The sequence below is a fragment of the Pelodiscus sinensis genome, chromosome 4, assembly GCF_049634645.1.
Source record: "Pelodiscus sinensis isolate JC-2024 chromosome 4, ASM4963464v1, whole genome shotgun sequence".
Taxonomy (NCBI): domain Eukaryota; kingdom Metazoa; phylum Chordata; order Testudines; family Trionychidae; genus Pelodiscus; species Pelodiscus sinensis.
In genome coordinates, this window is record NC_134714.1 from 30,089,100 (window position 1) to 30,101,241 (window position 12,142).

General features: G+C 43.7%; 1 protein-coding gene across 1 annotated transcript in view; it reads left to right on the forward strand.

The window, feature by feature from the left end:
• Positions 1-12,142, forward strand: part of ITPK1 (inositol-tetrakisphosphate 1-kinase) — a 216,562-nt gene that overhangs the window by 106,761 nt on the left and 97,659 nt on the right. The window lies entirely within an intron of this gene.

The window sequence follows — 12,142 nt, forward strand, 5'->3', positions numbered from 1 at the left end:
CATTGAGGAGAAGATAAATATATATATATCAGAATAAGGGGAATGTCCATTACCTGTAGCACTTCAGATTTGTGGGATTTACTGAGAAGACGTTTGGAGATGGGGGAATATTTCAAATGCCTCTCCCTGGTACCTATACAGTACTGGAATTTCTCAAACATCAACTAATTCATTAATCTTCAAAACACCTATCCGAGGGAAATATTATCCCCATTCTGCAGACAGGGAAACTGAGACCTAGACAGCTTGAGATGTGCCCAATGCCACTCACTGAGTTAGTCAGAGCTGCGATCTGAAGTCACAAAGTCCCATGCTTATTCCTATATGTCATGTGGCCTTTCAATACACTAACTATTACATGTTGTAAAACAGTCCTGCAAAATGTGTGAGCTCCTGCTGAAGACTCAGAAAGTTGATGTATGGACTCAGCAATTGTTGCTGAGCTTAAGGAGTTGCAAAATTCAGTGTTTGGGTTTCTCTTCCTTCTCAGCATGTACATAAGCAACCTCAAATTGCAGAACCAAAAGTTCAGCCAAAAGACAACTACTCAAAGATAACTAATTAATAGTTGAAAACTTAAGCTGTAAGAAAAGACAGAGCATTTATGCCTTTGTAATTCCTAAGGGGAATGGAAGATCAGAGACAGTTTCCAGCATTAGGCTCTAGGAGAGATCTTCATCAGCTGCTGTGAAATCCACAAGAAAGAGAAAGTACTTGAAACTAAGCCATTTTTATTTAAACATCCACATGCATGTGTACATACATAAAAACTAGAAGATTTACCCAGTGTTGTTTGGGTCCTTAAATCAATTTTTGTTTTATGGAAAATAAAATGAAAGTGTGCATGCTTCATTTAAATCCTTGCTCTGTGGTGGGGCTGAGCAATAGGGATGTAAAATCCTGTTTAAAAATGTTAACCAGTTTAACAGGCTTGCCGCATCAACGCCACCAGCAGGGTACCACTGAGGCAGCCCCTGCCTGTGGCACTGTGGGCCCAGATGTGCTAGAGCAGCTCCCTGCCCACAGCATGCCATGGGAGGCTGCTCTAGCCAGGCCGGGCAGGGACCTCCACACTGCAGATTAACCGGTTACCCTAGTAAGCATGCCAGTAAAACAATGCTTACTGGGTAACTAGTTACTCCCTCACATCTCTACTGGGTCTGTATTCAGGCTGCTCTGGGCAGAGAGGACTACCCCATCCTCTCTCACTGCAGCAACTTGGGGCCAGATGAGAAGCACCTCACCCTGGCCACTGCAGCTCCAGTGGGCACAGTTGGGGAAAAGGTGCATATCCCTTGGCTGGGGGAGGTCTAGGTTCATCTGTCCCCCGCGCACCCCAGCCAGAGTGAGGAATGCAGCAAACTATGCACTTTCCCCTAGGGGAATAGCCAGCAATGTTCCCATAGGAATCAGGGAGAGGGGAAGCTTCAGCCCACCCTGCCACCCCCCGCCCTTGAAGAACATCTGTAGGGTGGAAGGTTTAGGACTAGGGCAATTCTGGAGGGAGGCGCGCCGTATCCTCAGCCAACCCCTTTTACTTGCCTCGTGATTCTGTCTCTCTTCTGTATGGCTTTCTGAGAAGCTATCCCATTGCAGGCACAACCCATTTTCTTACCACAATCAAACCCCCCTTACCTTGCTTTAAGTTATAAGAGGAAGCTTTATATCGAATTTTAGGGTCCTAGCTCTTATTGTTCAGGAAGAGTTCTTGGAAAAAAATGGATGGGCAGACAAACTCTTTCAAATATACAGTAGATTTTGATGCATTACTTGTTCTCTTCACTGTTTTTTTTAATACATATATAATAAATACTGCAGTTTAGATGTATACCTAATTTTCTTTGGAAACAAGTAATGGTTGGCCATGATATTAAATTAAGTTACTGTCTTGCAGCTCCTGTTCTCTACATTTCTGCTGCTGAGACTGTATCACTAACACAAACTTCTTTTGGGGGACCACCAAGAGGAAAGTCAGTTAAATAAACAAAACCCATTCCAATTAGCATCTGTAATCCAGTTTTTTTTATTCCTAAACCAGAACTCATGAGTGATGTTCTTGTACACAATTTGATTTTTTTTTGTTTAGTGAGCTCAGTGTATTTGATAGCTTAGCTCTTAAATAAGACAGTTGCTAATTGTTGGGTTTTGAAAGGAAGGGCACCATGAATATAAATATGGGAGAAACTTTTTCTTAAGTCTGACATCTAAATACCATCATTAAGGATTCATTATCAATAAACAAAGGAATAGGCACTCTGTTATTAATGTGGAGACTGAGAAGTTAATGGGGTGCTCTCTTATATATGTGACTTGTGTGCTGTAGAGCTGGGGTTAGGATGAAGTGACATCTTCATAATGAAGCCCTTTCTTTAGTTGATTTGTTATATGCCTAGTGGTATTTTTAACAGTGTTCTAGTGTATCTTGTTACCTTGTTTTTTCCATTGGAATAACTATTTTTTAATAAAATCCCTTTCTAGCCCTTGTTGCTATTGTCCATATAAATGTTTTCTTAGGAAACTGCCAGTGGAAGTGATATGACTCATTCATTCAGAATACATTTAATCTTTGGTCATTTCCAGAATATAAACTGTGGATTGGCTCCATGACCAGTTAGTTTCTTGCTGCCTCTTGTTCTTGTTACTTGACCACATTTTTTAAAATGCCACCTGATGTCACTGCTCCTCAGTTACCCTGCTCTATCCGTTTTCTATCTCCTTGTTTGCCATCCTTTCCCTTCCCACCTTGCTAAAGAAGGCAGTGAACTGTGTGCTATCTTCACTAGAGAGAGGGCAGACTTCCAGAGGGTGGACTGAGCACTCCCCACCTGTTAGTGTGCTAAAGCACATTAGGCTGGAAACCTGACTCCTAGTGTTAGTTGTAAATTACTTTTTGGTTTATGTCTTAATGACAGACTTGCATGGTGCTCAGACTACACTGCAGCCTTTGCTGTGTGTGTGTGTGTGTGTGTGTGTGTGTGTGTGTGTGTGTGTGTGTGTGTGTGTGTGTGTGTGTGTGTGTGTGTGTGTGTGTGTGTGTGTGTGTGTGTGTGAGAGAGAGAGAGAGAGACACACACACACACACACACACACACACACACTATTACTTTGTGGATAGTTTAAGAAATTAGGGCTCAGTGTACTGTTTTAAATAATTTAATATTTGTTCATGGTACAGTTAAGAACCAATAGGTATATTGCTCCTGTCCTAGCACAGTAAGTGGGGATATATATACTCAGTAGTGTCTGATCTGTTTGCAGAGCTGCATGACTTCAGCTTGGTAGCAGCTAAAAGATGGTTGCATTCTGAGCCTCTGTTCTGCAGCTGTATGCCACTGGGACTTTGCATTTATATATCTGCAATCGGCTGCCTATTATTCATATGAATGCCTTATGATCGCTTTGTTTCATTCCTAAATTTACTACTGTTACACCTTGGTTCGGTGATGTGATGTGAGCCTCAAGGGTTAAAGCCGACTACCCAGTGAAAACTACTGGATGATGGTGAAACAAATGATTTTTATTAAGTGGTCAAAACCAGCAATTAACAAGTAGGTGTTTGAACTAGCAATTGCTTAGTACTTTTACAGCGTAGAAAAGCTTGGGCACAATTATACCCAACTGATTACAATTCTTTGATTACAATTCACTTATATCAAATCACTATCCCTAATTCGCCTAAGACAACGCAGCATACAAATAAAAAATACAAAAAACAAAGCCAAAATAATGATAATAAAAGAACCGTCCAAAGCCAGCCCCTCTATGGTTATTTTAGGACAGCTGGTGGAGTTAGTTATAAATCTACTTTTACAACTTAACAACTCCGGGGCTTCTATTTCTAACACTTATACTTAACCTAAATACAACACTACTATGCAACACAAAATTATACAATTTACACAGCGTGGTTAACAGAACTTAGATACACTTTACAGAATTACACAGTGAAATTAACACAATTTGACTATTAATTAAACCAATAACTAATACATTTAAGCAATACTTACAAATCCAGAAACGATAACGACACAAAGACACACTAGAACTCAGAGCATGCTCAGGACTCGTGCACCCCTATATTTGATTCGAAGGGTGGGGAGGCAGCCTCAGGGTGATCAATCCTTTAGCCAGGCAAAAAAAAGACACGTGCCCTCAATACACGGAACCTCCGTCGAACAAAGGGATTGAGGGTCTTTTATACAAAACTTCGGTATCTGTTGCCATGCTAGGGTCTGCATTTGGCAGGGCCTGATAGGCTAGTGATGAGGTAGTATGACAATATTGCCCTATAGGAATTTTCGTGATGTATGCGTGATCCCCTCGTGGACAGGACCAGATGGGGCATAGTTAGTGTTAGACAATTATGTTTTATTACCCTATGTTTACTTTTTCCCTTGCCCCTAAGACTGGTCAAGCAACGGTCAAATGAGGCTTATCTGTAAGCACTATCTAGTCATGCTCACCTCCCTATTTTTTTTGGCGCCTGTGAGTCCCAGAATGCCTATAAGATCAAATTCCATTCACAAAACTGCATTGTGCTGCCCATGCTCCTCTGAGTATCTGGGTTTTGTATGAGGGGCCTTGTGTGGCAGGATGGGCTATACGCGAAGGCCGTGGACAGAAAAAGCCTGCTTTACAACAACTACACTGTTAAATTACGTTCTGGAGCAAAGTTCTCTGCTCAGAACTGTGTATCTGTATGAGGGAAGTTTCTTTTCCCTCATCATTGGCTCCTTCTTTCCAGGCTGTGTTTGGACCATTAATATCCAGCATCTATGATCAGTGTTCCCTTTAATTTTTCCCACCATTGAGTGGAATTAATTTTCTTATGTGCACCAATGTGGAGGTGATATGCAACACGTGACTTTCATATTGGTGCACATAACAAAATTAACATGGCCCTAGGATGGGGCTGGGATAGAGGGTTGGCGTGCAAAGGCTCTGGCTGGGGTTGCAGGCTTTGGTGTGGGTTGTGGATGAGGGGCTTGGACTGTAGGAGGATGTGTGAGCTCTGGGTGTGGGTTGGGTGCAGGTGGGATGTGGGCTCTGGGCTAGGGGTGTTGGGATACAGGAGGGTGCTCAGGGCTGGGGGACACTCAAAGTGGGGCAGAGTGTTGGGGCTTGGGCTTACCCAGGCAGCTCCCTGCTGGGGATAATTAGGAGGGGCCCTTTCCCGCCTGCTGCAGCAGCTTGGTGCTGGGACTGGCGGAGAGGGGGACTCTTCGTTGTCCTCCGCAGCTTCAGGACTTTCTCGTGCAGAGACTCAGTGCCGCAGCAGGAGCCTTAATAGGAAGCTGTGTGGCCGGGGGGTACGCATCTTAGAGGGAACTTAGCTTATGATTACATATCTCATAGGCTAGTTAAGTCCTCCTTCGTAAAACCTGGGAATAACTTGCCATGAACCCTTCCAAAGACACCTATAAATGGTATCCTGTGCCCTGAGATTATTCTACAGCACTTCCTATCTCTACATTTGGGATGCTAGTCATCCACCATTTTACTTTTCCCAGTGGTCCATGTGTTCTTAAACATCTCTCTAGAGCAGGTGTAGGCAAAAGGGCCTCGGTGGGCCAGATCCGGCCCGCCAAGTGGGTTGATCTGGCCCATAGAGGTCCTGCTGTTCCCGTACCCACAGGTCAATCAGGGACTAGGGATGGGGGCGCGTGCGCTGCTTAGTCAACCCTTGCAGCTGACTCTAAGCACTGCATGCCGGAGGGAGCAAGAGACATCGCGTTCCCCCAGGCCAATCAGGACTTGGAGGTGAGGGGAGCTCACAAAGTCTCCTCCCTCCCTGCAAGTGGCTCGGTGATTAGAGTCAATCACCAGCTGCTGCTCAGCTGGCAGGTTGACTCTAAGTGCAGTGCTCCCTTGCAGGGTGGGGGCAGACTTTGCATGCACTCCCAGGCCCTGATTGACTTGGGGGCAGGAGGGGAGTGTACGAAGTCTCCTCCCACTGCCAGGGGACCAGGCGTCTAGAGGGAATGGCCAGCTGTTCAGAACAGCTGGTGGTTCTCTGGGGCAGGGTCAGTCTTCTACTCCTCCACCCACAGACCAATCAGGGTCTGTGGTTCAGGCAACACGGAAGTGTCCTGGCCCCACCCTTTCTGCCTTAGCCCCTCGCCCCTTCTGGGTCATCCGGGGGCCACTTCAAATTTTTTTGAAGTAGCCCCTAGTCAGAACTTATTGCCCACCCCTGCTCTAGAGCAGCAATAGGCAACCTATGGTAGTGAGTGGGCCACTTCACACTCCTTCATCTCAATGTGCTGCAAGATTGAAATCAGCCATGTGCTCTTACTGTGACCCCAAGAATAAAATTAAATACATTGCACTTGATTCTCCTTCTTTATCACACAGTGATCCATTATTAGGGGCATAAAGAAATGGAAGGAGACACGGCTCTCACAATGTTGTGTGCAGTCAGCATGCACCTCACACATGCTGTTACTTTAAATGTGCATCACTTCTCCTTTTGCTAGGGACTGCTTGGCTCTACTGTCGGATTTGGGCTCCATTCCTTCCCTCAACCCACGCCCAGCCTTTTCCTTGCCTTCTTCCCTGAGCATGCCCCATCTCTTCTCCTCCCCTTCCCTCCCAGCATTTCCAGAGTGTGCTGCTGATTTGCTGCCTGTCCCTGCTTCTCCCCCTTCCTCCCAGAGACTGAATGCCTTGAATCAGCTGATTTACAACACTCCGGACATGCTGGGAGGGAGGGGGAAGAGTAGGTATGTGTGGGGCCTCCACACACAAGAGGAGTTGGAGGAAGGAGTCAGAGAAGGGCAGGGAACCCTGATGGGCTGCATGCAGGCCGCAGGTGGTTCCCCACTGCTCTGGAGGTTAGGACAGAGAGAGGAGACCTTTCCTGCTCTCTGCAATGTGTCTTGGTTCACGTTCCCCCACGCTTCCCCTCACCCCAATATGTATGCCTAAGGATTTCTTTGCAGTTTGCTGTGTCCCTTATTGACTTGTCCTTAATATCATGCACAATGTAAAGTAATAGGTGACTTCTCATATTACGGACTGTAACAGAAGATGCATTTGAGTTATGATTATTGATGGGTAGATGTGAGGACACCATCAGCGATTACAGCAAGATATATGCAAAGTATCAATGAAACACTGGCTATGGGATGTAGAACTTAACCTCAGGTTCTTATTTGTGGGATTTGTATCATGAAGATTTACTCTTGTGCTGTATAGACATCTGTGCTATTCATTTCCATTAGTTCTTTTCATTGCCTGTCTCTGACAACGCTGTATTTTTCTGATGGGGCAGAGAATAGAATGACAGTCTAAGTTTGGTGATCTTAATCTAACTTCAGTTTGTATTTGAGGACCAGGACAAAACATAGCCCAGAGGGTAGATAACATACTTAGAAGTTAAGGCTCCTCTAGGTCTGCCTCTGTATTGCCATGTGATATTGCTGTCACTGCTTTTCTATTCCTCAGTTTACTCATCTGTAAAATGCATTTAATATTAACATCATTGCTACTGAGGTTTAATTGATTGTAGAATTCTTTGAAATCTTTGAAAGCAACACCATGAAATGACAAAACAATATTGTGATCATTATTTAATCTAAAATAGTCTGATAAATCTGACACAATTTGCCATGATAGTCTGAATAAGTATTGTCAAGTGCTATTGAAAGAAATCTGGTACTCACTCCCATAATTGGAGGATTATGCCAGCACAACAATCAATTATGCCCTTTGCTCACCAGCTGACATATTAACCAATAATGAGACTTGTTTACCCAGGCTATGTATAGTTAGAAAATGCTCTTTAAGCAATAACATTTTATATTCGGTATTCAAACCAGATATTAGAGACCGAGGGAAATCTCATTGAATACCTTCCTCAGTCAGATGAAGTATAAAATCCACAAACTGTTAGCCTCCTATGTTGGGATTTAATATATAAGATTGGTTGATTGAGCTACTTTGCTTGGAGCTTTATAAGCTGATGAAAAGCACAATTGAAATATGTAATATTGTATTACGTAAAACCAGATTGGCAGGAATGAGCAGCTAGTGTAACATGCATCTAATAGGGTTCTATCTCTTTAAGAGACTCCTGTGGGGGAGGTAGGAGTGAGGTTGAGTGTTACTGTGGCTGGGCAGATTTAGTACTCCACACCCAGGCTACGTCTAGACTACGAGCCTCTTGCGGAAGAGCAAATGCAAATGGAGCGCTCATTTGCATGAGGAAGAACAGCTCTTGCACAAAAGAGGGGTTTTGTGCAAAAAGGAGCTGTCTACACAGTGTGTGTTTGTGCAAAAACCACTTGCACAAAAGGGATCCGAGGAGGAAATGCGAATGAGAGTGCAACATATGCAAATGAGCGCTCCATTTGCATTTCCTCTTGCAGAAGAGGATCGTAATATAGCCCCAGAAGCTTTGGAGTGTGGTAGTTTGGGGTCAGACTCCATGAGCAAGCAGGCGAGCAGCTGCTTTTTTAAGGGCCTTGTGCCCTGTGTGAGCTGGGAGAAGCTGAGCCAGCAGAAAAGAACAGGACTGTTGTCCCTCACTCTGCAGCACTTTGCAGCAGTTAACTGACTGGTTAATCAGCTGGCTGTATGGCAATGATATCCACAGGAGAGAAACAGTCTGCCTGGACTCCAGCTGTGGATTCCCTACAAGCAAGTGGAGAGATGGTTCAGACTCAGTATGTGGTACAGATTTGATGAGCAGAGGCACAAACTGAGACTTTGGTGAATTAAAGCTAAGCTTTTGGGATCTCTGATTGTGTTTGCATGGACTGAATTGTTCAAATTTTACTTCGTTTTCTCTTTCCTTATGTTTACTATAACTGTGAACAATATCTGTGAGTTACAAAATAGCTGTGTTATGTTGTAAGAATTAGATTGTTTCTTCGTTAAGATTTCATAAAGTTATTCAATTAAATTCATTTCTTTAGTTTATTTTGGAACTTGAATATAGGGAGGCTGACACTGGGTAATCCTTGCAGAAATTCCTTAGACTGAACTCTGGATCTCCAGTACTTTATGTGGGATAGGAGGGGGTTGGGGGGTTTAGAGACTGGAAAAGAGCAGTGAAGTCCAGCCCACCCAAGGTTACACCAGGGCATGTAGTCAATTAGTGTGCTGGATTAGCATCTCTAGAGTTTATACCCTAGTTTGTCACTGGGGGTCTCCTTCTCCGCTGTTTGTGTACTTCACCTAATTGCTGTACAGATTTGCTCTATTCACAGTGATTAACCATCTCTAAAAGTGTTCCAGGAGGCTTCCCCAGCTTGGACTGAGCTGCATTGACCCAGCTGTGTGTAGACACTTGCGAAATGTTTGGCTCTAGTTACTGCCTTTGAGGCCTTCATTTTTAAGACCATTAAATTTGACCCCAAATAAAAATAATAGTGGAAAAAAACAAATGTATGAAAGGAGCTCACTGTCCTGTCCTCTTCCCCTGATGTCATTTCTTGGTCATTCAGGAAAGTATTGTATCATTCAGGAAAGTGAGCAAAGCAGTGTGACCTAGCCAATACAGCACTGAACTGAAACTCTGGATACGTGGGTTCATTTCCCATGGCTTGGCCATTGCTTGCTTGAGTGACCTCCGGCAAGTCAACTTTGTATAGATCAGTGGTTCCCAAACTTTTCGGCATCACGCCTCCCTTTTGATTTTCCTTGGCTTTTCTCTTGAGTTTCCATGGCTATGGACACGGTAGATAAACAAAGCAGAACAGGCTCATCATTGGCTTATCTGGGTGGACCCACAGTCCCCTCAGAGAAACGCTGATCTATGCTGAGATGATGGTGACCTGAGTCATCTGAAGAAGTGGGCTGTGCCCACGAAAGCTCATGATACCATCTTCATGTTTTGTTAGTCTATAAAGTGCTACCAGACCACTTATTGTTTTTTTCTGTAACAGACTAACTCAGCTACCCCCTGAAGTTCCTTACCAGAGTGTTGTTCTTTTAAGACATCTGAAAGTATGTTGCACACCTCATCTCTCTCAGAATTTTGGAAGGCATTTCAAACTCTTAAACCTTGGATTGCATGCTGTAGCTATCTTTTTTGCTTTCATAGATTTGAAAAAAATTCATTCTTAAAATGAACATGTGCTGGGTTATCATCTGAGACTACTATAATATGAAATGTCAGGATGTGGGTAAAACAGAGCAGGAGACATATGGTTCTTCCCCAAAGAATTCAATCACAAATTTAATTAATGTATTATTTTTGTAAACAGCATCATCAACATGGAAACACATCCTCTGAAATGGTGGCCAAAGCATGCAGAGGCATGCAAATGTTTAGCTTACCTGCCAATAAATACCTTGTAATGCCGATTACAAAAGTGCTATGCGAACACCTGTCCTCTCTTTCTGGTGTAAGGGAGCAGTATCTCCCATCAATGTAAACAGACGTATTTTTGTTAATGATTGGCAAAACAAGAATTAGGACTGAGTAGACTTGTAGGCTCTGAAGTTTTATATTATTTTGTTTTTGAGTGCAGTTACTTACACTTTCATGGCATAGAGACTGCATTTCAGTACTTGTATGAGGTGAATTAAAAAACCCACTTTGTCACATGCATTGGAGTGGAAATTAGAGGCAAGAATATATATATCTGCTTCTGTAGTTTCCACTCCAGTACATCTGACCAAATGGTTCTTGCCCATGAAAGCTTATGCCTGAATAAATCTGTTCGTCTTTAAATTACCCCAGGATTCCATATTATTTTTGCCGATACAGATTAACTTGGCTACCCATTGAGACCAATAAATTTTGGTTGACATTCGATAGTTTAACAGTGTTATTAATCTCATTTTTAAAATCACTATTAAACTTTGAGTTAATTGTGATTAATTGACAGTCCTAATGTAAATGTTAACATCTCTTTTTGATCTCTGAATTAATAAAATATAGCAATACACAGGAACTGTTTGGTTACATTGTCAGCCTCTTACAATGAATACATAAACTCACAAGCATTATGTTCTCATGTCTCTAAAGGGTTGAATCAGGGTCAATTTGCTTGGTAGTTGTGTAACCCTTTCAGGTCCTGTGTCTTCACTGTCTGCCTGCCTTATTTAAAACTGTATATAAGTATGCTGTGTGGATGGGTCTGTCGCTACAGTTTCTTAGGAGGAGTATGGTCAGATCTCAGTTGTAAATTGCCCTCCACTGTGTTAAATCATAGGACTGGAAGGTATCTTGAGAGGTCATCAAGTCCTGTCCTTGGACAGGACTTGATGAGGATTGACAATCTAATGATGAGAGTTGATTACATAATATCTACCCATCCTGAAATAAGAACCTGATCCAGGGTCCAATGAACATCTTGGCCAAAGAAGTCCTTTCCTTTGGCTAGGTTTGTATCAGGCCTTTCATTCTGGGAGGGTAGAGATCACTAGGAAATCGTCACTCCCAATTAATTTTGCATTCAAGCTTTAGAGCAAAGATGTGTGTGAGAACTAAAATGTTGGGGTGTGTGCGGGTGGGGGTGCAGGGCTTATGGCAGGAGGCTGGGGAGGTGCAGGAGTTTGGGAATGTGGAGGTATGTGGGGCTCAGGGCAAGGGGGTTCAGGTGTTTTATGGGCTCAGGTTTGGGGTGGGGTGAGGTGGGGGCTCAGGATTGTTATGATGCTGCGGCCAGATGGTGACTTAGCCCCAATTGGGGGCTTGTTGGCCTGGCTTCGTTTTTAAATAAAGTAAAATATGTCAAAACACAAAAGGTTTCAACATTGTATTTATTTATGGCAGGAGTGGGGAACCTTTTTTTAGTTGGGGACCACACGAGTGAAAAGTAAAAAAGAAACATGATGACAGGAGCATGATGGGGTGAAGGACAGGGAGGACTGAGGTTCAAGGCCTTAGGCCCAGATTTACTTTTCTGAGGTTCCAGGGTTATTGGATTTTGTGGGCCTCCCTAGGCTCTGGGGTGGGGCCAAAAATGAAGGGTTAAATGTGCAGGATAAGACTGCCAGTGACTGGGATAGGGATGGGGGTGCAGGATCTGGGCGGGAGGTGGGGTGCAGTAGCAAGCTGGGGGCAAGGTGTGGCTGGGGGAGGGGGCAGGAGTGGGCTGGAGGGTTGGGGGTCTCGGCAGGGATGCGAGTGAAGGGGTGGGGGTGCAGGGACTGCATATGAGGGAATGGGAGGCCTACTTACTTTCTT